Source organism: Podarcis pityusensis (assembly GCF_964106645.2).
Source record: "Podarcis pityusensis genome assembly, chromosome: 6".
NCBI lineage: Eukaryota > Metazoa > Chordata > Lepidosauria > Squamata > Lacertidae > Podarcis > Podarcis pityusensis.
The window spans coordinates 24625355-24650180 of NC_138030.1; the positions used below are offsets into that span (position 1 = coordinate 24625355).

Genomic DNA, 24826 nt, shown 5'->3' on the forward strand with positions numbered 1-24826 from the left:
CTGCATTCCTTCCAAATTTAGTCTGTGATTGTTTAAGGAAAATTAACTGGAGTTATTTCGAGTAACAATGTAACTCTGTACTAGAGGCAAGCCATTCTCAGCAAATACTCACTTCCGGCATAGCAGAGACTCAATTCTGGAGGCCTGCTAGCTGTGATTGGCTACATGAGTCATGTGGCATTATTTTGAATTCCCAGCATGGCCACTGCACACATTGTATACAGGTGGCTGCTTATATCATGAAACATGGCAGCCTTTTGCCCTACACTGGCCTGCTCACTGACTCAAATAGATCATTATCAATATCCCTAGTGCCCTATACTAGCCTGTCAACTCCTAGAAACTGTCAATTGCAGCTTATCTCAGTTTCTCGTTTTTCCAATCTTAAAAGCACTTTTCCCATGTTACTGCAGCGGTTTACACTTCTTATTGTTTAAAAAAGGAAGTCCTCGTGAAAATTTGTCAGCATTTTAGTGCAAATTTCTCCCACTACCCATTTTGTATGCTTTTTTTTTTAGTAATATGCATATTTTTGCCAGTGCTTCTCCCAAACATAATGCATTGCCTTTTTGTATGCTGTTTCCACTAATATATGCACTTCTGAACACATTTCACCCCAATATCTGTAGTTTTATACACAATATTTTGTTAGTGAACTTAATTGCAAAATTCGGATGTTTGTGAATTTCAAAGGATAGTTGTTGTGTTTTAGGAACATATGAGGCAGTTAGAGTTGCAGCATCAGAATCCCTGATTTGGATCTTGGCTCTTGTGCAGAATGAAGGCTCCCCACCACAAGAAAAGTTTCAAAGCTTTATTGAACTTAAAATAGTCCTGGAAAACTGTTACAAGATACAAAGTAACTCATTGCTTTTAATCAAACAACCAATGCGGTCCCATCTTCTTTTTAGTCCTTGATTTAGTACAAGAACGTTCTCATCTCCAGTCCCAGAGAAAGAAAGGGAGATCCTAAGCAAGTTGCTCATCCATCATTGCAGAGTGAAACCACTACTGTTTCTGTTGCAAGCTCCATTGCTGACAGAGACGCTGAAGTCTCAGGTTTCACCTTCCCGTTGTGAGAGATCTGAAGCTCAGGTTTCCAGGATGAGTCATCGATGAGCTTAAAGACTGAAACGGAAACATTCAACCTTTTCTGCCGCATTTGTCAGTGTGAAACCTCTCATGCCTAATACAAACTTTTCTACTTTGCAAATGCAAACCTTTACATAAGTTTTTTTTCTTCCAAACCTCAGTGTATATAAACTTTACATGATATGCATATGAAACATTTCTTTAACAGAAGCTGCCTTATACAAAATCGAACTATCGGTCCATATAGCTCCATATTGTCCATACTGACTGGCAGTTTCTCTCCAGTGTTTCAAGCAGAGATGCTTTTCTAGCCCTTCCTGGAAATGCTGAGGATTGAACCTTGGCCTTGCTGCATGCAAAACAGTGCTCTGCTGCTTAGCTACAGCGCTTCCTCAGTGATTTGAGTTCAGTAACTGGTTGCAGAAGTGCAAATTGTGTATTTTCTCATCAAAATGCAAGCAGAATCAAGTTTCTCCCCCACCCCTGGCCTAAGTAAATGTGTTAGTCTCTCAGGTGCCACAAGATTCTTCACTGCTTTTGTTGCAAAAGACTAACACAGCTACCCATTCTGGGAAATATCCATACATAGGTGGGTTTTAAAAAGAAACATGTCACTATTCTCATCTTAACATAAGAGACACTACATATTTTGTATACTAAGCTGGTGTGTGTCACAGTGGTGGGTTCTGTCCTCATCATCTGTGGTCAAGAACACTGTAATCTTCCACTCATTGACTTTCTCCTGGCACCCCATTATTTTGGGCACATGGTTAAAAATAGCATACGGCACTTCCCGGCCTGTGACTTGGTCTTCTGTGACAACAGCAGCCTTGGGTCAGTCCTCAGGGTGTCTTCTTCACCTCAGATGCTCTGTGCTTCTTTTCCACCTAAAGCAAGACAAACACATTTTAACACACAATGTTTTCCGTTGTGGCCTCGTGGTGGAAAAGATGTGGTGGAGGCAGGTCGGGGGGGCAGTAGGGAAGCTGTTTCCCATGTGTTCTCAAGAGTGACACCGCCATTTAAATATATACATAACTCGGGATTTCATCATTTATTCATAAGGCTATTTCTAATCTAATTCTTTGCATATTATCCAGGGGCAAGAGAAGTCACATACAAGGAGCGGGCCGTTTCTGGCCCCCGCCTTTTCTTCTCAATACAGAATTGCCACATGGAGAACCGCTGATTAATATGCAAAACACCGGCCGCAAATAGGTTCATAAATAAATGATAAACTATAGCGGCTGCTTTATTTACCTATGGACTTACAGACTGTAGAACCCTGATTAAATCAGAATTGCTGTTTGGAGCCAACTATGGGGCTTAACGGCAGTAATTCTCAAAGCGAAAGGTTGGCTTCCTTAGTGAGGTGCATGGAAGTTCCCCAGGATGCGCATGCTTTCCCCAATTTGACCTCTGGCATGAGTGAACAAATCCAAAACAACCTCCTCAGTAGTAAATCCTTGAATACACATATGTCTGAGGTGGTTCCAGGGCCAAATGTTAGTTATAGCAAGCAGCCTTTTAATGTTTGTTGGTTTGTTGCATTTATATCTCACCTCTTTCTCTAAGGCAGGCATAGGCAAACTCGGCCCTCCAGATGTTTTGAGACTACAATTCCCATCATCCCTGACCACTGGTCCTGCTAGCTAGGGATGATGGGGTTGTAGTCCCAAAACATCTAGAGGGCCGAGTTTGCCTATGCCTGCTCTAAGGAGCTCAAGGTGGTGTACATGGTTCTCTCCACCCACCTAATTTATTCCCCACAACAACCCTGTAAGGCTGTTAGGCTGAGAGACTGTGGTTAGTCTGAGAGACTGTGACTGTGGTCAGGCTGAGAGACTTTAAATGGCCGAATGTCACCTTTATGACTGAGTGGGGATCTGAACCCTGACCTTCTGGGTCTTAGTCCACCACTCTAACCACTACACCACACACTTAAATCATCTGCTTTCATTCTGAAGGGGGGATTTGTATTCGGAGACCATGGCAATCTCCAGCCAAGCATCACACAGATTTCTGCAAGTTACTTGCCCTGCAAAGGTATTGTTTACTGCACCCTGCCACAGTGGTGGCTTTCAGTGGGAAACTGGCGCATGCTCCCAGATTTGGGTTGGGAGCATATTCTGGATTGGGGCTCACAACTGTGCACCCCCCCAAAAAAAAACCCTTCTGGCTTAGGCATGCCTTTTCAAAAGCCCTATTATCATCACATGTTGTTTTGCCCTCAGTAGTTTCTTTGCTGGGCGGTGGTGAAATTGGCAGGTCCACTATGGCGAAGAGTGAATATTCCAATTTAGCTTTCTAATTTTTCCAACCTTAAGTTCATTTCTACACCAGTTTTCAAATTTTCTTCAAAAAGTCATCATGAGCATGCCTCAGGATTTTAGAGCAAATTTCTCCTAATGGACACATTTTCATAAGCAGGTTCCCTCAATATACCGGTACATATTTTTGTAAAACATTTTCCTGGCACAAAATGTAACGTGAGCAGCAGACTCATCACCTTCTTTAACTGATCTCCATAAGCTTTCAGACCCAAAGTTCAAAATGTTTCTGAGGGGATCTTGTTGGTTTAAAAATACATCCTGTTGGATGTTTCCTTGCCAAAAATTACAGTACTCTTCTTTGGGAATTGATTCAGAGACTGTGAACCCTTCTCGCTTCCTTCAAATAAAGGGGAGGGAGGGAAACCCTTCGAGCATTTTTCATATGGCAAATCTGTGCTGCCAACTCAGGTTTCACAGCTGAACACTCCCAAGGTACTAGTTCTGCAATTCAGGGCTTGGCTGCTCTCCCTTGTGCATGATGGATAGCTATAAAATGAAGGCACTTTGAAAAGTACCAGCTGTCCAGGTACACGCTCTGGTTTAGGCTGGCTGAGCAATACTCCCTCTATCTTTGCACTTCTCTCTCTCTCCTTTTTAAACATATTGCACAATAAATTTGCAAGCTCAGGTGTATGCTGGAAAGTTTTCCATGAACTCTCAAGGAGTCCAATCTCTGTGTGGGAGCAGGGCTTTTTCTTCCTTAACCTCCACTGCCTCCATAGCAAGACTTCGCCTTCCTGCTTTCCAGATGTGTGGATTCAGTTCTCATTTACAGGTACAGTGGTACCTTAGGTTAAGTACTTAATTCGTTCCGGAGGTCCGTACTTAACCTGAAACTGTTCCCAACCTGAAGCATCACTTTAGCTAATGGGGCCTCCCGCTGCCGGAGCACCGCTGGAGCACGATTTCTGTTCTCATCCTGAAGCAAAGTTCTTAACCCGAGGTACTATTTCTGGGTTAGTGGAGTCTGTAACCTGAAGCGTAAGTAACCTGAAGCATATGTAACCTGAAGCGTATGTAACCCAAGGTACCACTGTACAGTGTCTTCACATGTTTGCTCACCAAGCCAGGGTCTGTTGCAGTAATAATAATAATAATAATAATAATAATAATAGTTTAAGAAGTAACTGCAAAATAAAGCTGTCAGGTTGCAATCCAGAGATTTCCCCTCTACCACTATTACTATGCTGGATATATGGGTTATTCCTTCACTCCCATTCATGAAGCATTTTCACTTCCAGTAGGGAGGATGTTTTTCTTAAAATAAAAAATCCAGGTGTTGCTGGAGGATTCCCAAATCAGCCATCTTTGGTGTTTATTTACTTTTCCAATTCCTCCCCGCCTTTTAAATTTAGGCTTAAATGAAAATTTTAAATGAAAACTAAACTCTTTTTTAATTGTATTTTTTTTGTATTACAACTATGTAAAGCAGCTAAATCAGTAGTTGTGGGGGTCTATGAAAACTGCTATATTATTAATAGTATCAGCACCATCAAATACATAAAATATTTGTGATGCTGCTCAGTTCATCTGATTTCACTAATCCAGAGTTCCAATTAAAAACAGTCGCTAGCCTAGGGCAATGATTCCCAGTACATTAGTACAATGGGGATATTTACAGCTCCGCTGAGAATAGTCCCCCAGCATTTGTTCTGTAAATGAACATTGACAGAAAGGTCTTGCCCTTACTTATGAGCATTGATGTGCCAATTTCTGGATTTACTGTTTCCAGTTATTGGGTAGGTTTTACAGCTTTACACAAACGTGTCCTGGGTAAGACGGGTTGTCCAGAGATCGGAGAATTGTGCACCAAATATTTATGAAAGAACAGAAAATGTATAATATTCTTATATTCACTGATTCACTCAAACATATTAAGATGCCTATTCCTCTAGCTGCCACCAGTCCCGAGAGGGCTGAAAACCAAAGGATATTTGCATGCCAGGGGAGGGGCAGGGAAGAACAGGGACCAAAATCCAATTTATTCAAGGTGTATCTCTATGACGACCACAGTAAAATATCATGAGGTACATCTCATACTCATGGCAAGCATGCATCTGGAAGCTACTATAAACTGTCTCAGCGTTCCCACAGAACCAATAAGTGAGCACTTGTTTACAACACATGATAATATTCACCACAGTTATGTGAAGCAGTTTGGAGAACCACTGTTATGGATATTTTGAGACTGTAACCACAGTACATATAGCAGGAATTGTTATTAATAGTAATAATACACTTTAGCCATTTCTTCTCCCAAAAATGTCCCGCAAGGCAGTGGAAGTTTAGGATCAGAGTTTTCCTTCTCCTAGATGGGCTACCTTCCCAGACTGATGAGCCCCATCTGCACTTACTGCAGTTGTTACAGTAAGGGCCACAGTTTTAATGTTTGGGGAGGGGAAAAGGTGCCAGCTCTGTGTACCCTTGAGCACCCCTAGAAGATAGCACTGTCATCTACCCTCACCTGAAGGAGCGTCTCCACCCCCATCATGCAGTCTGGACATTGAGGTCCAGCTCTGAGGGCCTTCTGCCAGTTCCCTTCCTGAGAGAAGTGAGGTTGCAGGGAACCAGGCACAGGGCCTTCTTGGTAGTGGTGCCCACCTTGTGGAACGCCCTCCCATCAGATGTCAAGGAAATAAACAACTATCTGACTTTTAGAAGACACCTGTTTAGGGAAATTTTTAATGTTTTACAGTGGTGCCTCGCAAGACGAAATTAATTCGTTCTGCGAGTTTTTTCGTCTTGCGAATTTTTCGTCTTGCAAAGCATGGTTTCCCATAGGAATGCATTGAAAATCAATTAATGTGTTCCTATGGTCAAAAAAAGTCCAAACAAAGCCAAATTTGGTACAAAAAGAGTTTATTAACCCAAAATCCAAAAAACCCCCAAAAAAGTTTTAAAAGTTTAACTTACCAAATGGCTGCAAAAGAAGTTTTGGAAAAGCTTCAAAAATCACCAAAGTCTTCAAAAACCTCAAAAAAGGCTACCACACCGCATGCTATGAGTTGCTCCCCGAAGTCAAGTCGCAACTGCACCTCTTCAAGCAATGCACCTTGTATTACTGTAACAGTTTTAAGAAAAAGGAAACAAACTTGCAAGACGTTTTCGTCTTGCGAAGCAAGCCCATAGGGAAATTCGTCTTGCGAAGCAACTCAAAAAATGAAAAACTCTTTCGTCTTGCAAGTTTTTCGTCTTGTGAGGCATTCGTCTTGCGAGGCACCACTGTATGTTTTGTTGTGTTTTTAATATTCTGTTGGGAGCCGCCCAGAGTGGTTGGGGAAACCCAGCCAGATGGGCGGGGTATAAAATTAGCAGTCATAGTAGTATTCCCTCTACATCATGTGCAGAAAGCACTTTCCTGATTTCTTGGCTGTTGGACCCACTATTAGTCTTGTCCACTGAATGCACCAGTCTTTTGAAGAAGTGCAAAGCCTCTCAATCAACTAAGCAGGGAAAGTCTGTGTCTGAAAAAAGAATGCACAGCTTTCCAAACTCTGAGGGACCCCTCCTCTCTCACACACAAACACACAGGCGTATATACCCTAAATAGTATGCTTAAGACCATTACCTCCTAATCCACACAGTTCCTTCCACATTCTCTTGACTTTTACAGACCTAGGTGTTATATTAATCACTGCCACCTAAAGGTATTTACAGCACCTCTACCTCAGTATATATTTACTACTGAGCTATATATTTAGCAGGAATGTTTTGTATGCTGGGAGTACTTACACCAGCTTGTGTGGTGGGATTTTGTTTTGTTTTTTTAAGTAGCCATATCAGTTATCTATTGAAAGCCGCATCAATTTCTCCCAAATGGCCCATTAAATCAGTTGCTGCGGAGAGACTTGCTTCTGAAGTGTCACTTCAGGAACGGTCCTTTTCTATGTCTGTATGTACTCACTACAGAGAAAAGAGTTTCGCCGGGGGTGGGTGGGTTATATTCTTCCCGACCGATACTCCATCTTGTCATATCATGAGGCAAAACAGTAAACAACCTCAGCGTGAGACCCTCATTGTTTTGTGTAAGTACAACAGAGATCTCCAATGCCCGTTTTCAGCTTTTGGCAGCCTTAAAAATAACACTCATGGCTTAATAACAAATGTTGTTTCATTTCAAATTCTGCTGCTAAGAGAGCTGTAGTGAACCAGCCTGTAAGGTGTTCTTTGGGGACATTCGTCAGATACATTGAATAAGCAGCTTGGGCTTATTCAGGAGTGTTATGAGCCACAGAACTGAGCGGTGGTTTGTCCAGTATCGATGGCTGCCAATTCACAGGGAAATCGAGATCTGCTAGGAAAGCAACTCAACCCTAGCTGGCAGGGTGGGGAAAACAATATTTGTTTTCCTCTTAGGTAAATGCATGTAAAAAAATAATAACAATGGAGGGGAAAGAGAAAGAAGTCGGGTTGAAATTGACAGAGAGAGAGAAATGAATTTTAAGATTTTTCCCTGGTGGAAACTTGCATCCCCATATGCATCCGCACAATGGGTGCATTTGTAAATGAACACTGTATATTACTAAAGGCAGTGGGCTGAATAAATGCACAGGCTGAGCATGTCTTTCCCTTTCTCCACAAAACTTGGAACTGGGTAAATGTGAAGAACTAACCAATTTGGGCTGTTCGCTTGTTTTTCAAAAACAAAACAATGAAGAAAAGCTTTTCCCCCCACTGTGTGTTGTTCTGCAGCCAAAACATTTGACTTAAATCAAGTAGCACAGGGATAACCGGTGAGATGCCTTCCATAATTCACATCTTCCCTGATCACTGGCCATGGTGGCTGGGGCTGATGGGACACACAGACACAAACAAACAAATCTGCTTCCTGCCCTCACTTAGAGGGAATATCACCTTCTCTCTGATGGGTGCCTCACACAAATGCATTGGGAGATTTCTAACCATCTCCTAACCCAAGTCTGGGGACCCTAAGGCCTTCCAGATGTTGTCAGACTCTGAAATCCCATCAGTTACAAACAGCATGTCCAATGGTCAGGGATTATGGGAGTTGAAGTCCAATTACATCTGGAGAGTCACAGTTTCCTCATCCCACTCCTAACCATTATCTCCTGCCATATGACCAATATTAGTTACGACCAACTTACCTAACAAAGGACTGATCCACTAGCATAATAAAGCATACACTGTTTTGTATCCAATCTTGCTTTAAGATCCTGTAAAATGCTCAGGTATAAGATCCTGTAAAATGCTCAGGTATAATACTGCCACTGGTATTAAAACATATGTCAGGAAAAAGAAATAGAGTGATAAAAAAAAAAATCCTGCTGTGTGGTGCAGGGGTGTCTAGTGCCAAAGACATAAATCCCACAAGAAAATAGGCTTGTTTTAGTGTAAATCAGAAGTCTTGATTCCATTAAATGTATATGACTAGGGGACAGATACGCAAAATAAACGCAAGCCCCAGATATTCTGATGCACTTACGGTACATTGTGGAATCAAATAGCAGTCAGCTTTTCATTTTGATTGCCCTGTGACCAAGTTAAATTCACCAGAGGATAGAGTCCCAGCATATGACCTCTGGAGTCTTGCCACAAATCATTCAGTTCATAGTTATGCTTACTGACTACACAGGAGTGATTTTTCCTCCCACAATGCTATGTACAGTCTAGAATAAAAGCCTCACGCTGTACAGTCATACCTCATGTTACGTTTGCTTCAGGTTGCGCGTTTTCAGCTTGCGTCCCGCGGCGACCCAGAAGTACCAGAATGGGTTACTTCTGGGTTTCACAGCTCGCACATGCACAGACGCTTAAAATTATGTCACGCGCATGCACAGAAGTAGTGAATCACGACTCATGCACGGACAGACGTGGGTTGCATTCTGCTCATATTGCAAACGGCCTCCGGAACGGATCCCGTTCGCAACCAGAGGTACCACTGTAGTCACAAATAAGAGGATCACTCCATTGTGAATATTTCCTTCTTGAGCTCTGTGGAAATGAATCAGCATGCCTCAAGGCTGAGTTCCGCCATGATGCTAATTCTGTAGAATAGCTGTAGCTCAGTGGTACAACATCTGCCTTGCATGCAGAAGGTCCCTGGTTCAATCCCCAGCATCTCCAGGTAGGCCTGGAAATGTCCCCTGTCTGAAACTGTGGAGAGCTGCTTCTAGTCAATGTAGGTCATATTGAACTAGGTAGATGGATGGTCTGACTTGGTGAAATGCAGTTTCCTACGCATAGATTTCTTCCAGCAATCTCCAGACCAGGGGACTCCAAGCTGCTTGGTTTGACTGCTGAAAGCACATCCACTGTTTCATTTGCCTATCCAGAGGCTGTTCTAAAGCACCGCAAGATCTAGCCTCAACGCCTAGTTCTGTGCTACTTTTCATCTGCAAAAGAAATATCAAAGTGGCTGGTGCAATATTAAAAAATAGCAACATCCTATAAAAATAAACACCAATAAAACCAGTAAATTCATAACAATGACCAAGGACTTCAGCAACTGGTATTAATCAATAGCAAAGGTCACAGAAGGCATAGGTGAACAGGTGTGCGTTCAGCAGGTATGCCCACAGTTGGCACTTGCCTGATTTAATTAGGGAGAGGTATTCATCGGGAGGGAGATGGCCCAGGTCACGGCAGTCTTGGATGGGGTGCTTCTGCTGATCATACCACCACCTACAGAATTCCATCTGGTGCTAATGCAGATGAAGGCCATCTCCCTCCCAATGAATACCTGATTTGCGTTCATCCTGATTTGCGTAAGTGAAGGTTAGACCATATCCAGTCTTTAGTGAGCGTTTGTCATGCATTCATCCAAATTACCTTGTGGAGTGTTTATACATCTTTCCATTAGCTCTTTAATCCACTTTGACTGAACAAACCCAAAGCTCCAGTATGTGCTTTAGTCTGTCCTCGCGAATAGTGACAAGCTGGCATAGGTGAATCTGATGTACAGAAGGGGGAAATAAATTCAATTTAGTTCACATGTGAAGGTGAACCTGCACAATTTTAATTTTCTGAAACAATGTGTGAACCAAATCACAGGAGCCCATCAAAGTTCACAGTTCTCTGAATTTTGCAATGAAGTCCTCCTGATAATAATGTGTACAAAAATGCATATACTAGTGTAAATTTTACATTGAAATGCATATATTAGTGAAAAGAATGTTTTAAAATGCATTGTACTATGGGAAATTGCTTTGCAAAAATTTGTAAATGAGGCAAAAATGCACACAAAATTGTGTACATCAGGAGACATTCACACACAAATGTTGATGACTCTTCATAATTACTTTTTCTTTTTTAAAAAAATCCATAAAATGGTATGTAAATGTAGATAATTGAAATTTCAATGGGGAAAATAAGGAACTGAGAGACACCCAAACTGACAAATTCACCCATATCTTCTTGGAGGTGCAAGAGTGCTAAGGCATTGTGTGGGACAAAGTCAAAATTGAGGATGCCGAAGAAGAGGAGGAGGAGGAGGAGGAGGAGGAGGAGGAGGAGGGGTTTGTATTTGATACCCCACTTTATCACTACCCTAAGGAGTCTCAAAGCGGCTAACAATCTCCTATTCCCTTCCTCCCACAAAACAAACACTCTGTGAGGTGAATGAGGCTGAGAGACTTCAGAGAAGTGTGACATTCTATAGTGAAGAACGAGTTCAACTTATTTTACCGCTTCTATCAAAATTTATACCCCTTCAATATTATTTGGAATCCTCCCCTGAAATTCTTCGAAAATACCTCCTGGAAGATTCCTCAAGCTCAATATCATATGAGGTGGCTAAATTTTGCACTTTAGTAATTAAGAAGCGTAAATCTCTTCTGTTGAATGGCACACTGCGAAGTTCCCTTGTGTAACCTTTTTTCTTTTCTGAAGTTGTTGCTGATTTCTTGTTGTCTGATCTTGTGGTGTTTAGTGTCACTGGCTTTGGCCGCAATAAACTTGAAACTTGAGAGAAGTGTGACTAACCCAAGGTCACCCAGCAGCTGCATGTGGAGGAGCTGAGACGTGAACCTGGTTCACCAGATGATAAGTCTACCGCTCTTAACCACTACACCACACTGCTGAGATGGGAGGAATGGAGTTTTCCTTCCCATGGAAAGACGTAGCCCACTCTCTCCACAAAATGTTCTGCACACCTCTGTGCTTTGGATGATTTACAACAACCCTGACAGACACGTTGCTATTATCTCCACTTTACAGATGGCAAATGGAAACTTCGAGATTGCAAGGAGCAATCAGATATCGAAATGTGAACACCTGTTCCAAGGTTTCGTGAGCCCATTTTAAATCTAAATAGGAGGGGGTGGGATGCTTTGAGAAATCAATGATAAAATAGCTGGATTATTTGTGATGGATTATTATAAAGTTCCTTCCCACACAACTAGCTCAATAAGGAGACTACAACTAACCCATTTATTCTCCCTATGTGCGAGAAGAAGCCGCTGACCTGGTGCATTGACCTGTCCATGAATTTTCACAGTAGCTGACTTCATAAAGAAAAGATTGCACTGTACGCAGGAAAGAACTTGGATCACTTTTCTTCCAGTTTTTCCTGCTAGGCCAGGTGCCGTGTCCACCAAGCACTGCAAATGACTCCCCTTCTCCCACTCCAAACAAATAACTTTTTAATGCACCTGTCATTTCAAACGTCAGACCTGAGACAGGGTCAAGCTTGGAGCGAAATCAGCCTGCTCCTTCTTTGACCCACCATTCATCACTGCATTTATCCACAACACGGGCACCCCAGCTGGTTTCACAGGGGTGAAAACACACACACCACAATCTGAGCAGTTCTAGAAGGATCCCATTTCTCTATTTCACTGACTTTATTAATGGCGCTCTGCGGAAGCCAGCAGAGGTCCTGATGGACAGCTTTGCAGCAGCGTTAACCCAGAGGAAAAAAGCTAGAAAATTCCAATGCTGATCAGGAGGCTGGAGGGTAAATATGGATTTGAACTGCTGAATGGATAAAGCTATTGTATGTGATTGCTGCCTTAAAATTCAGCTTAGTGGGGACATTCCGCAGAAGCCTGGTTTACATCTCTCCTCTTTGTATAAAATAAAGCAGCATAACATGGGAATGCATAGTGATCAACAGCCTTCCTGTCCTAACCCTCATTATGTAGGGCAAAGGGCTCTCATGCATAGTTGTGCTTAATTTCCCATTTGAAAAGCTCATAGGCTAACTTGTCAGGTATGAGGAACCTGTGACTCTCCAGATGTTGCTGGACTACAGCTCCTATTAGTCCTGACAGCTGCTTTTTCCTTAAAAAAGAAATGGGTAGTCATTACACATGCTTGATGATGGTGCGCAAGTAGAGCTATGCCTCCGTAACTCTCATTTTTCTTCTTTGTCTCTTACATGGCCCTTGTTCATGCCTTTACCTTATGAGAACCAAGTCTTAATTAATTTCAGCCTTGGATCTGTTTGGAATACTCCAATTAGAAGTGTACAAATATGTTCAGAATATCAAACAAAAAAAATCCTGCTCTTGCTAAACCACAATCCTGCTGTGATGTGATGATCATTACAATCCTTCATCAATTAATGCATGCAAAAGCCCCACTGAAATTAACGTAGTTTACGAATCTATCACTGTGTTTAGGTTCTCCCCTAATAAACTATGTGCCAGCCGTGCTTGGTTGGCATAAAGTTCATTAAGAGAGAAATGAAACACAATGATAGATTTGCATGCTGGATTAATTTCAATAATTTTGCATGCATTACTCCTTATTCATATGCATCCAGGAGAGCTAGAAACTTGCATTTGTATTTATTTTAAATGTGATGGTGTGGTGGAGCAGGACCTGGGGAGCAAGGGAGTGCAGCTCCAGGATATGAGAGAGAGAGAGAGAGAGAGAGAGAGAGAGAGAGAGAGAGAGCGAGCAGGAGCAATGGCATCATCTGCCAGAGTACCATGGTAAGTGATGGCTTCCACTTGCAAATGAATGAGGTGATCACAAGGCCTTCAAATTGTAGTAAATGCAGGGTCGAACTAGTACAGCAGAAGTCAGAGAATGAGCACAGAAACCAAACAGAAGCTTTCCTTGGATGAGAATCCTCCTCCATGCTATCATTTTGAAAAATAATGTTTGTATTGCTGCCTCATTCAGTTGTCAGAACAAGGATGATCTGGCAGATGACATAATCACTTCTGACATCATCACGCCAACAGATAATATCATCACAGCTTGGGGAAAAAACCTGAGAGCTGCCCTGTATTACAGCTACTATTATTTATTATTATTGTATTTGCTAATTACTTATCTCACAAAATATAACCCTATAGATTAAAAGAGGCCACAATAACCTTTGAGTTGAAGGCCAAAGCATCCGGGGGGGGGGGGAAGTATTGCCTGTCACTTAAAACTAAACAAAGATGGTGTCTGGCAAGTCTCCCTGGGGAGCGCATTCCACTAGTGTAACTTGTCTTGTTCCAAAATATTTATTACCTCCTTTTCTCAGGGTGAAAACTGTGTTTGTTTTGAGGAAGGAGGGAGCAAATTCAGATTTCGAAAAGTCCTCCTGGCTCTGCCCCCTTGCTCTGCCTGAGGATATGGCCTCAACACTGAATAAAAAGAAAGCAGTAGAAATGAGAAATGAGCGTGGAGGCTTGTGAAATAAACCATAAAGAAATCTCAGTCCTGGTTGTTCTGCCACCTGTCAAATCTGATGGGCCCTATCTATGACGGAACAATAACAATATATTTTTGTAAAAGACACTGTTAGTATACATCAGCCTTTTTCAACTTTGGCTCCCTATATAGCACTGAACTACAATTCCCATTATCCCTGGCCATTGACCATGCTACCTAAATATTATTGGAGTCCAACAACATAATGGGACCCAGCATTGAAAAATGCTGGAACACTTGTATAGCTCTTTGTTTTCTTTTCATTGTAAGCTCCCACACTCCTTTCTAACTGCCAGCAAACTCCAGGATGGAAAAGGGGTCCGCTGTATCTTCCCACCATGTTTTCTCCATTGCACATAAAGTTTCAATTGTTTTAGCCTCCTAAAAAGCACCCAAGCTCTGATGCTCACTCTAGCAAGGAGCTTGTGACAGACAATGCCAGTCAGAGTTGAAGATGCTAAGTTAGATGGACCAATAGCATGGTTGCATATAAGGCAGCATTATACATGCCACTCAGAGCAGTGGGAAATCTTTTGGGAAATCTGTGTATTTTCTAACCATCCATACTAGTAAACTTTGTAGCAAATCTCACAAAAAGAATAAGTCACTGACTGAGAGTAGCCCTTAACCCCTCAAAGGTGTCCACAGCTATAAGCATTCTTTCGCCATTTTCCTTTTTAGCTGTACGTACCACATTAGTAGCCTCAATACAAATCACTTGTTTCAATGGAAATTCAGCTCCAATTCATTTGGTCTTTACAGCTATTTTGTTGTTGTTTGGTGCATTTGTGTGTGTGTGTTTTCGCTTCTGTGCTTTTCCTCCATGCTCAAGTTGACAGCTATTTTATCACCCCAAGCAAGAATGCTGAGCCTGTTGTGAAGGCAAAACATTTGGAGAAGGGAAGGGAGCATGCACAGAGCAGAAGGAAATGGAGAAAGGGCTACAAACAAGCTTCATAAAAAAATATGCCGACTCTCCCATTTAGGGCACAAAGCACCTGCACCTCTGCCCCCAGCAGTGCTGCCTGCAGACACTCCTATTGTTTTCATTGCTAGTTGTGACTTGATCATTAATAAATTACCTTTCCCCCTCTCATTGGCTCTACCTACCAGGGGAGCAGGCAGGTGCACCATGCTAACAATTAGTCTTTGGTAATGCATGCTTGGCAAGAAAAGTTGTCCTCGAGCTGCAGAGTTTACCAACTGGATCTTGCTTCCCTAGAAGTAATTAAAGGAGAATTTTTGCAAGGTGGGACCTCGACATCACACAACAGCCAAAAAAAGTGAAGCCATGTGTCCAAAAAATCTCTTAACTTAGCATTCTTGTTTAAAACCAAACCTGGTCATGCAAATGTGCTCACTGTGAATTCAGCTGTTCTCTGGAAGCTCCTTTCTTCCCCCAAGAGTGGCAATTTTCCCATCGAAGGACTAGAAAAATTGTAGCATATAATGGCAAAAGAAAAAGAAAAACTCCTTTTTGATTAAGAAGGCTTTCCCTGAGGTGTAACCCAGTCCTTTATGAAATATGAATTGTACATTTGTAGGGATGGATTTATTGGGTTGGATTCACTATCACACCAATATGAATATGCCATCTGTACAATTCATTTCAGTTTCCTCCCCACTTGTGCTGCCCAGGGGGTTCTGCAGAACCTCCCCAGAGCTAATTTCGGAGGTACAAGAGCAAAGCCCTTTTGTACAAGCCAATGTCCTTGCGCAAGCCTTCCACTGGTTGGGCTCTTTGGATGAATCTTGCTTTTTAATGTTGTTTTTAATCTTGTTGGGAACTGAGAATTGGTTTCTAAAACTGTAAAAGTAATAAACAGAGGCAACTGCAATCCTAACTCCACTTATCTGGTTGTCAAGCCCATGAATTCAATCAGACTTACCTCTGAGTAGACATGGTTAGGAGCATGCTGTGAACCCAAATGTCACCGGTTTGGTTCTTGCCTCTACCATGAATTTGGCAAGCCATGATCATTCCATCTCAATAGTCCATCTGTAAAATGGGAATAATAAATAACTCCTTACAGGCCCATTGTAAGGATTACTGAGATGTGTGAAATGGGTTTAACCGCACTAGACAAATGGCTGTTATTATTAGTTCCATAATACCTTTATCTGAAGGCCTAAACATGTAAAGACTCACTTCCTGGGTAGGATCATAACATTTTAAACTAAAAGAAGGTTTTGGAGTAAAAGACACATAGTCACCATCAGGGATCCCAATGAAATTTGCATCCAACATCTAATAAAAACATGGGAGCTTTTTGGCTCCTCTTTGCCTCCCTGTATTGTGGAAGTTATCATCTGTATCAAAGAATCTGACCAGGATAGGGCTTGGGGGAGGAAAGAGAAGCCCTTGACTTCCTTTCTATTTTTTAAAACCCAGAGTAAAAGTAAACTATGATTGAGGCAGACACATGTAAAACACCAAAGTCCTGAAGATTCTCCTGGCCCTTACTTACAACAGACTGTAGGAAGAGGTTCAATAGTCACAGCAAGATACGTAGGTTTATGGATGAAGTCATGCGGTTGGGGATCAAAGGTGGTGTGCAGCTGCTACAGAGCACAGTAGGGACCAGGAGAGGTTGGGCATTGGAGATTAATTTCTTGGATGGTTAGAGCCAAGGTTTAATAGCAGCCTAGGAGAGAACCGTGATTGAGTTCACTGCTAGCGGAACCTACATTTCAGGTCACACAAAAGCTGGAGGAGGTGGGGAGGGGAAAGCGTTTTCTGTGCGTCTCTTGCAAAACCAAAGTCTAATGGCTTAACAATACAGTGCATCAAGAAGACTTATAGCAGCCGCTACTAGTGAGCTACGTGCTGCTGTGTTGGGGTAGGGGGTAGAAGCCAGAGAACAGAACCTTGTGTACCTGGCACTTACCATTTAACTAAGAATAAATATCCAAGACCAGAATAATGCACAGAGGCAAGAAGGAGTGCACAAGGTGTAAAATTGCATAGGTTAATAAAACAAAGAACAATTTAGAACATGCCTAGTACCGGTAAATAGAGAAGGACCCATTTTTAAGGTGGAGAGGATTTCAAAGAAGGTCTTTCTTTCTCTCCTTCCTTCCTTCCTTCCTTCCTTTCTTCCTTCCTTCCTTTCTTTCCCCAGGAGATACTGCATATCTTTGCCTATAGAACCGTTGGCAAATAAAGGGAAAACAATGTCCAGGAAGGGTGAGGGAACAGAACAGGAGCCAGAATGAAAGCCATTGCAACTCACTCACCCAAATGATTATTAACAATGAAAAAGGACATCATGTCATGGGTGCTTTCATTTTTTTGGGGGGGGGGGTATGACTTCAGGGTAAATTACCTGGAAGTGGAATGTTCTGGAAGCCGAGGCAAATTTCCACAGGGATCGCCATGTCAGTTGCAGTGAAATCAACAAATTTTACAGGCTAACACATTTTATAATGGCATTGGCTTTCATAGACTAGAGACCATTTCATCAGATGCACAGGGTGTGACCCTCAGTTACCTCCCAGGTGTGTGTGCATAAAGGCCTGAGTCATGTGGCAATGGAATGCAAAAGCACAGTCTGTGAGAATTCAGTTAGCCTTTAAATGTATGCCAAATGAACCTTCGCAGCAGCCATACAAATCTGGTGATAAGACAACCATCTTAGCATTGCTGAGAAAAGGGACAATACAATTAGAGCATAAATGCATACGAAACAAGCACCGTGACCCTTCACTGGAGTAGCAATCGGTGATACAACAGAATCATTCCCATCACTGCCAGGTAAATACCTTTAGCATAGTGCAACAGGAAGCCGTTGTTGCAATTCAGTCCTAAATAAATGGTTTTAAGTTCCTTTGTTCCAGGTTGTCCCTCTTAAAATCAAGGCATGGTATTTATATCACTCAAAATGAAGTACTGGTTCTGTTTACTGGAGTAAGTTTTAAAGGACTCATAACCTCACTGTCAATAACAGCAGTTCCTCAGCCAAAATGCATTACTGTATTAGTTATGGCCATATACTTTAGGACCGGTGTTAGCTCAGGCATAGGCAAACTCGCCCTCCATATGTTTTTGGGATTACAATTCCCACCATCCCTGACCACTGGTCCTGTTAGCAAGGGATCGTGGGAGTTGTAGTCCCAAAACATCTGGGGGGCTGAGTTTGCCTATGGCTGTGTTAGCTCATAATTATCTTCACTGATGGAGTAAGGAAGCAGAAATGAGCAGGCTATTATATACACAACCAAAGTAACAGCAGCATACCACCAGAGGTTATTGGTTGCTTATAGAAGAGCTTCCTCCTGCATTGCAGGGGGTTGGACTAGATGACCCCCTTCCAGCTCTAAGATTCTATGATTCTACAATCCTAAGTGTACAAGAAGGAATTTGCACAGATTGTTTACCCTGAAGACTAGGGACCAGTTCCTTTTGCACAGACACTAGTTTCTCTTGTGTACAGGATATGACTGGCTATTCATCCTGCATCCATCATGGCTTTTTCTTCCAAAACTGTTTTTCCAAAGACTGCCCGCCTTTTGCCCAGAATAGCTGTTGAACCTGTGCTCCTTCCTCCCTGCAAAAAAAAAAAAAAAGACTTAAAAAATGTGGCACATTGGGATGTAACTCAATGGCACAAGCAACAGCAACCTATATTTCTTTAGGGTGCCAACATTCAGATGCCAAAGTGCCTCCTAGGATTGGACTACCACTTGCACTGTAATTAAATTGAATCTACTCTTTGGCTAGGCTTTGTCCCTGAACAATACTACCATTTGAGAAATACATTCTCAGGGCACTCATACATCACCCGAGCAAACTCTGTGTCCATGATGTATTGGTGTAATGCATCACCAGAGTGCACTCTCGCTCTAAGGATGTATGGGCATCGTAGATCATGGAGGTGAGACAGAGTCATGATCTACTACTCAGAAGATGGCACCAGTCACGACTAGGCTGGGCAGGGCTCAAGAGGAGGTAGGTTGGCATCTGAAACAATAGTTCTGATGCAACACAAGCTTAACTCTGCTGTATTTATTTATTCTGGGTCACCAAGGGCATGTCTGCAAGGGAGTTCTCCTGCTCACAGTTCAGTTTTATAGTATCAAGACTGGAAATCTGGCATAAGTTATTTAGGACGGGTATGAAATAAGAGAGTGCTCAAGGCTGGGTCACTTCTGAAGCCTTTGCCCAGTAAACTATCCATGTAGGTCCAGAAACTGACTTCCTTCTCCCACTGTCTCAGGTCCCCACTTGCAATTCTGTATTTTCAGCTTCTCAGTGCTTTTTTGGGGATGGGGGGGACCTCAAGGGTACACAGTCCTGGCACCCTTCCCTAAAGAAGTTAAAAGTATGGCACTTTCTGTAACAGCTTTGTGGTGAGTATAGCCACCATTTTTTCCCCTATTAAAAATAGCACTGCAGGTTCTATATTCTACAATTCTCATGCAATTCTGTGTTTGAGTTTTAGTGCATGAAAAGTTCCACATTTCAAATTGAGAACATAGGAACATCGGATGCTTATACTAAGTAAGATAGTTGGTCCATCTGGCTCAGTATTGTTTCCAATGACTATCAGAAGCTCTCTGGGGTTTCAGGCAAGAGTCTCCCAACTCGACGAGGAAAGGCAGGAGATTGAAAATGGATCTTCTGCCGCAAAACAGATGCAAAGCAGATACCTAGCATGGTGCACTGTCCCTTCCAGGCTTTTCAGAGATGGGTGTCTTTCTGGTCATTCATTTTTGCTGCTCCCCAAAGGGTTCACTAGCCCAACCCTGAAAACTATTTCACTGGTGGAACTCTTGCAGCTTCATGGATCCAGGAGGAGGGAGTCAGGTTCAGAGGTCAATTTCACACACACCCTTGGGAAACCAAACTTCTTGCTTTCATAACTTGCAGCATGCATAGCTGGTGCAGGCTGGTTTCTACTATGATGCGGGGAGTTAGGAAGGAAGTGAATTTCTCCTAAAGTTTAGGTGTGCCAAGTGTGTCCCCCTCTGTTGTGCGTGGATGCTTGCCTGTCTACTTTGGCTGTGCATGTGTGTCTGTGGCAGGAGTGTGTGCATGCAGCCCTTGAGAGAAGTGGTCCCTCAAGGTAGTCCTTGAGGAAAGGAAGTTAACCACCTCTTCCCTAAACCAAAAATTCTCGTGTACATCTGATGGGATTTGCTGAGCCCACACATACATACATACATACATACATACATACATACAGTAGTACCTCGGGTTGCAGGCACTTCAGGTTGCAGACACTTCAGGTTGCAGACGCTTCAGGTTACAGACTCCACTAACCCAGAAATAGTGCCTCGGGTTAAGAACTTTGCTTCAGGATGAGAACAGAAATTGTGTGGCAGCTGCATGGTGGCAGCGGGAGGCCCCGTTAGCTAAAGTGGTACCTCAGGTTAAGAACAGTTTCAGGTTAAGAACGGACCTCCAGAACGAATTAAGTTCTTAACCCGAGGCACTGCTGTACATACACATGCCGTCTCTTGTGGCCTATTTTTGCAGCCACCAGACCTGTACTTCTTTTTTTTTATTAATTTATTGAGTACAGATACAGAAAGTGATAAAATTGTTGTGTGAGTCAATCAGTTTAATTAATTTAGAAACCTCCAATTAACTGATTTGTGGATTAGGGTGCAACACACACAAAGTCACGGACTTGATTCATCTTACCAGAACAAGATGTTTCCTCCCACCAGCCATGGATCTACATGGCCCATATTTTTAAGTATTCTACTTCCCAAAATGTGAAAGTGATACTTATCTTGGGGGGGGGGGGGACAGCCATACCCCAGAAATTCTTCTACATAAAACTGCATTTTTCCATTTCTCTCTCTCTCACTCTCATTCTCTCTTTCTCTTTCTCTCTCTTATCATCAACATCATTAATTCCTGATGGAAAATATATATTTCCCCTATAGAGGAATGGGGGTGGGTCGGTAGGGGGTTTGGTCTTCTATTATTTTTGTGCAGGGGGTTAAAAAAAGGTTTGATTTTGCAGTTTAGCATGTTGAGGCCTCGAAGTGCTCACTGTCGGAGGGTGCTGATTACCCAGCTCCATTCATCAAAGTGTCACTTTTCTGACAGCCGCTAATAAATATACTGCCAGAACCCCTCACACCTGGCAGCCATGGCACACTGCAACACGCCGCTAACCTAATTTGCTAATTGCTGCTTTCCCCATTAATTTTAGTCCTGTCTTGTTTGGTGTTGACATGGAGAAAAAGAAATAAGATGGGGGGAAGCAAGAAAATATATGGGATATTTATTTTTGTCCAGATTTTTTTTTTTTTTACCATTTGAAAACTTATGGTTAAAACAAATTCTCATTCCTATGTCTAGGCATAGCCCCAAACCAGGTTTTTGTTGCCAAAGCCTGGCCCTAAAATATAATGAAGGGAGCTCTTCTATCATGTGCAGAGTGCTTTCTCCCTCACCATGAGTGAACCAGAATCAACTCTCTTGTTTGTGATTAGAATGAAGAGCTATTAAGACACAGGGTGTGGTTTCTAGGCAACATAAAGCCCCAACACTGCTCTTTTTGAATATTAAGAACTGTGCTTAATTAAGGTCAGAGCTCTAAACACACTTACTAGGGAGTAAAGAGCACTCGACATACTCTCTAGTGTGTTTGGAATTATAGTCTTAGTGTCCCACTAAGCCAGGTGGCCCACAATCAAAGAAAAAACAGCCCTCTATCTGAATAGCTAATGGAGGACAGTTCTCTGTTTGAAGGCATCCTCTATTTTAAGAGCTGGAAACCAGGGGCCAACAGGCACACAGGTCACCTTGGACTCAGCTACATCTACATTGACAAAGAAAAAACGCTTTATATACGTCATTTATGCATTATAACACTGTGACACCAGAGGGCGCTGTGGAGTTCTGTTTTTGCTTACTCGATTTCTCATACAAAGTTTGCAACCCATTTAACCGAAGCACTTCTTTGATGTGTCTAGATCCAGCCCTTGTCACTGTCTCCCCCACTATCATGTAACACATTTTATTTCTGCTTAAATTATAGCAATCATTTCTAAATTTGCATCTGATGAGCATAAGGAAATATACAAATATATAACCCTTCTTTCATCCTCTCTTTTTTTTTTTTTTTTTTTTTGCAGTGGTGAAGTGGCTAATGCAGAAATAAACCCCACTGAATATACTGGGACTGAGTAAACCTGTGTAGGTTTGCCCTGCTTATTTGGATTGTTTCTATCAGTCAATTCTGTAACTCAAACATTGCATCAAGCAGATGAGGATGCATTCTGGAAGCTAGTGATGGCCAAAGTTAACTGGGCATGATACATGCAGTTCCCATCTGAGCTTTTAGCCAGGTTTACTGGCAACAACTTAGGGTATTCACAGGGCATCAAATGTGACACCAAAAGGACATGGTTATAGGTCAAATGCTAAACTCGTCCAAATTTAAACTTTGCAGTACTTTTGGAGTGCTTTGCCTCTACACGTTTTTGGAGTAGGGTGGGATAGGAATGCATTGTCTAAAGCAGGGGTCAGCAAATTTTTTCAGCAGAGGTCTGGTCCACTCTCCCTCAGACCTTGTGGGGGGCTGGACTATATTTGGGGGGAGGGGGAAATGAACAAATTCCTATGCCCCACAAATAACCCAGAGATGCATTTTAAATAAAAGGACACATTCTACTCATGTAAAAACACGCTGATTCTCGGACTGTTCACAGGCCAGATTTAGAAGGCAATTGGGCCAGATCCGGCCCCCGGGCCTTAGTTTGCCTTCCCATGGTCTAATGTATACATGACCATAATAGCAACCCAAAATCAGAGCCATGCTCCCCCAAACTCCCTTTTACTGCTTGGTTGCGACTTCAGGTAAGATCCACTACCAGTTTTGATGGTACTTGGAGGGGGGCTAACAACATCCTCCACTCCCCCCACAAAATGTGTCTAATGCAAAACAGGCTTTATTAATCTGTGCCAATTCACAGAAGTGTTTTTACTATCATTTTACTGCAACGTCATATAATAACCAGGCAGGGAAAGACCATATTAGAATAAAATTTCACAAAGTTGTAAAGAGTATTCAGGACAGTTTGCAAAGTGCTTTCCCCCCCCCCCCCTCCTATTTGAACAATCTCACTCTGAACATCAACTTTCCCAGGCCAATAGAAGCTTCCCTTCTACTTGGTTTGACTCTCACCTGTGCAAAGCTGGTAACAGCAAACATCGCCTGGATTCCTGTTCTCAATGAGTCATTGCTGCAATAGGTTTCTTGCTTTGGAGACCTGGCAGCTTGTACATGTTGAGTCAGCTTGAAACTGCTGCCAGGCTAGAAAAGGCCACAAACATCTGCTCTTCCTTATTATCTTGACCCTTGACACAAAGGGTTGCTGCTCTATCAGCTTCTCTTCTGAAGACCACTGGGTGCTCCAAATGAAAACACACCAAAGAGGTTCAGAGCTCCTCAGCAGCCTTGCGGTAAGCGCCTTTTGTTCAAAGCTCAGAGCTGTTAATTAAAGACTGGTGATTAATGATTAAGCTCCATGTGGTTTCTAACTTGGGCTCAAAAAGTCCTACCGCTGCTGACTTTGCTTAAGGCTTCTGGGTGGAATTCTGCTGCACACACAGCTATTTATATACAAGTCCATCAGAGTTGTAAAAGACGAAGAGTCTCTTTTGCATAAAGGGAGAGAAAAATCACCCTGCACCAGCAAGTGTGGAGGTCATCTCTTCAGACAAAGTAAACAAGATGTCCAGCTGTCACAGACAAAGCTACAGCAAGGCGAGTCATTATTCACAGCCCATTTACACACCAGATCTTCTGGCTGTAAACTATGAAGATTAAACAGTGAGAGAAAAAGTGCTCTACTCTTTTGGGAAGGGCGTGTGGAAAAAGTAATGAGGATAGGTCATCAATTCACAGATGGAGCATCAAAGGATGGATACAGAGATAGTAAGGTGGACCAATACAGAAATGGAGAGATGAACCAAAATATGACTGCCCAGTAAAATTCCCAAGCCTTGCTTTAGTGTAATTTATTGTAAGTTAAGCCATTTAAGTTGCTTAACGTACAATAAACGTTCACTATTAGAAGGCAGAAAGGAGGAACAAACTAGAATGTTCATATTTCTCTGGTCTCTTTGATGTTTGAAGGCCACCTAATTTTGTTAAAGTGGATACAAATGAGAGATACGCTACCTCTCAAAGCACTAGAACTGGTGAAACCAGTTATGGACTCGAGATGTTGTGGACTACATTGCCCATTAACAGCATCCAACATGGCCAGTAGTCTGGGATGATGGGAGGTGAAGTCCAGCAACATCTTGAGGGCCACAAATAGCCAATACTCTAGACCAAGGTTGGGTAGTCTGGATCTCCAGGTCTTCATCTCCCATCATCCCAGCCTACTGGCCATGCTAGATGGGGCTAATCAGATTCCAACAACATTGGATGATCAAAAATAGCCAATACTCTAGACCAGGGGTTGGCAAATTCAAGCCCCCTTTCCCAAGAGTTAATTGTCTGGCTTCCTGAAACTGGTGAACAATGTTCTTCTGTTATTTCCCCCTCTATGACATGATGATGGCCCCGGACCACAGGTGCTTTGTTTATTATATGTACAATTTGGACACAACTGAAAATTAAAATGGTAACCTGTATCCTTCATTAATCTAGTCCAACTTTACCTTGAAAAACATCTCTTTCCATTGCTTTGACAACAAGTGACACGGGGTTTGTCTCATCAAAATGCCATCATGTCTAAGCAGAGGCACTGCCTGAATCAGAGTGAAAATGAGTAATGATCACAATTATGGGCCATATAACAGTCCAATAAAATCTAAT

General features: G+C 42.4%; 1 long non-coding RNA gene across 4 annotated transcripts; it reads right to left on the bottom strand.

The window, feature by feature from the left end:
* Window positions 1-800: 800 nt before the first annotated feature.
* LOC308479010 lies at window positions 801-23629 on the bottom strand. 4 transcript variants are annotated; one of them, XR_013987420.1, is made up of 7 exons: window positions 23183-23629; window positions 18414-18583; window positions 15926-16035; window positions 13854-13969; window positions 10215-10336; window positions 9086-9778; window positions 801-1979 (listed from the first exon to the last, which is right to left on the bottom strand). It is a non-coding gene; the product is annotated as an uncharacterized lncRNA (long non-coding RNA). The 4 variants fall into 4 exon arrangements; XR_013987422.1 differs by lacking the exons at window positions 18414-18583; window positions 23183-23629 and adding an exon at window positions 16505-17010; XR_013987423.1 differs by lacking the exons at window positions 13854-13969; window positions 18414-18583; window positions 23183-23629 and adding exons at window positions 15147-15254; window positions 16505-17010.
* Between the last annotated feature and the right edge of the window lie 1197 nt (window positions 23630-24826).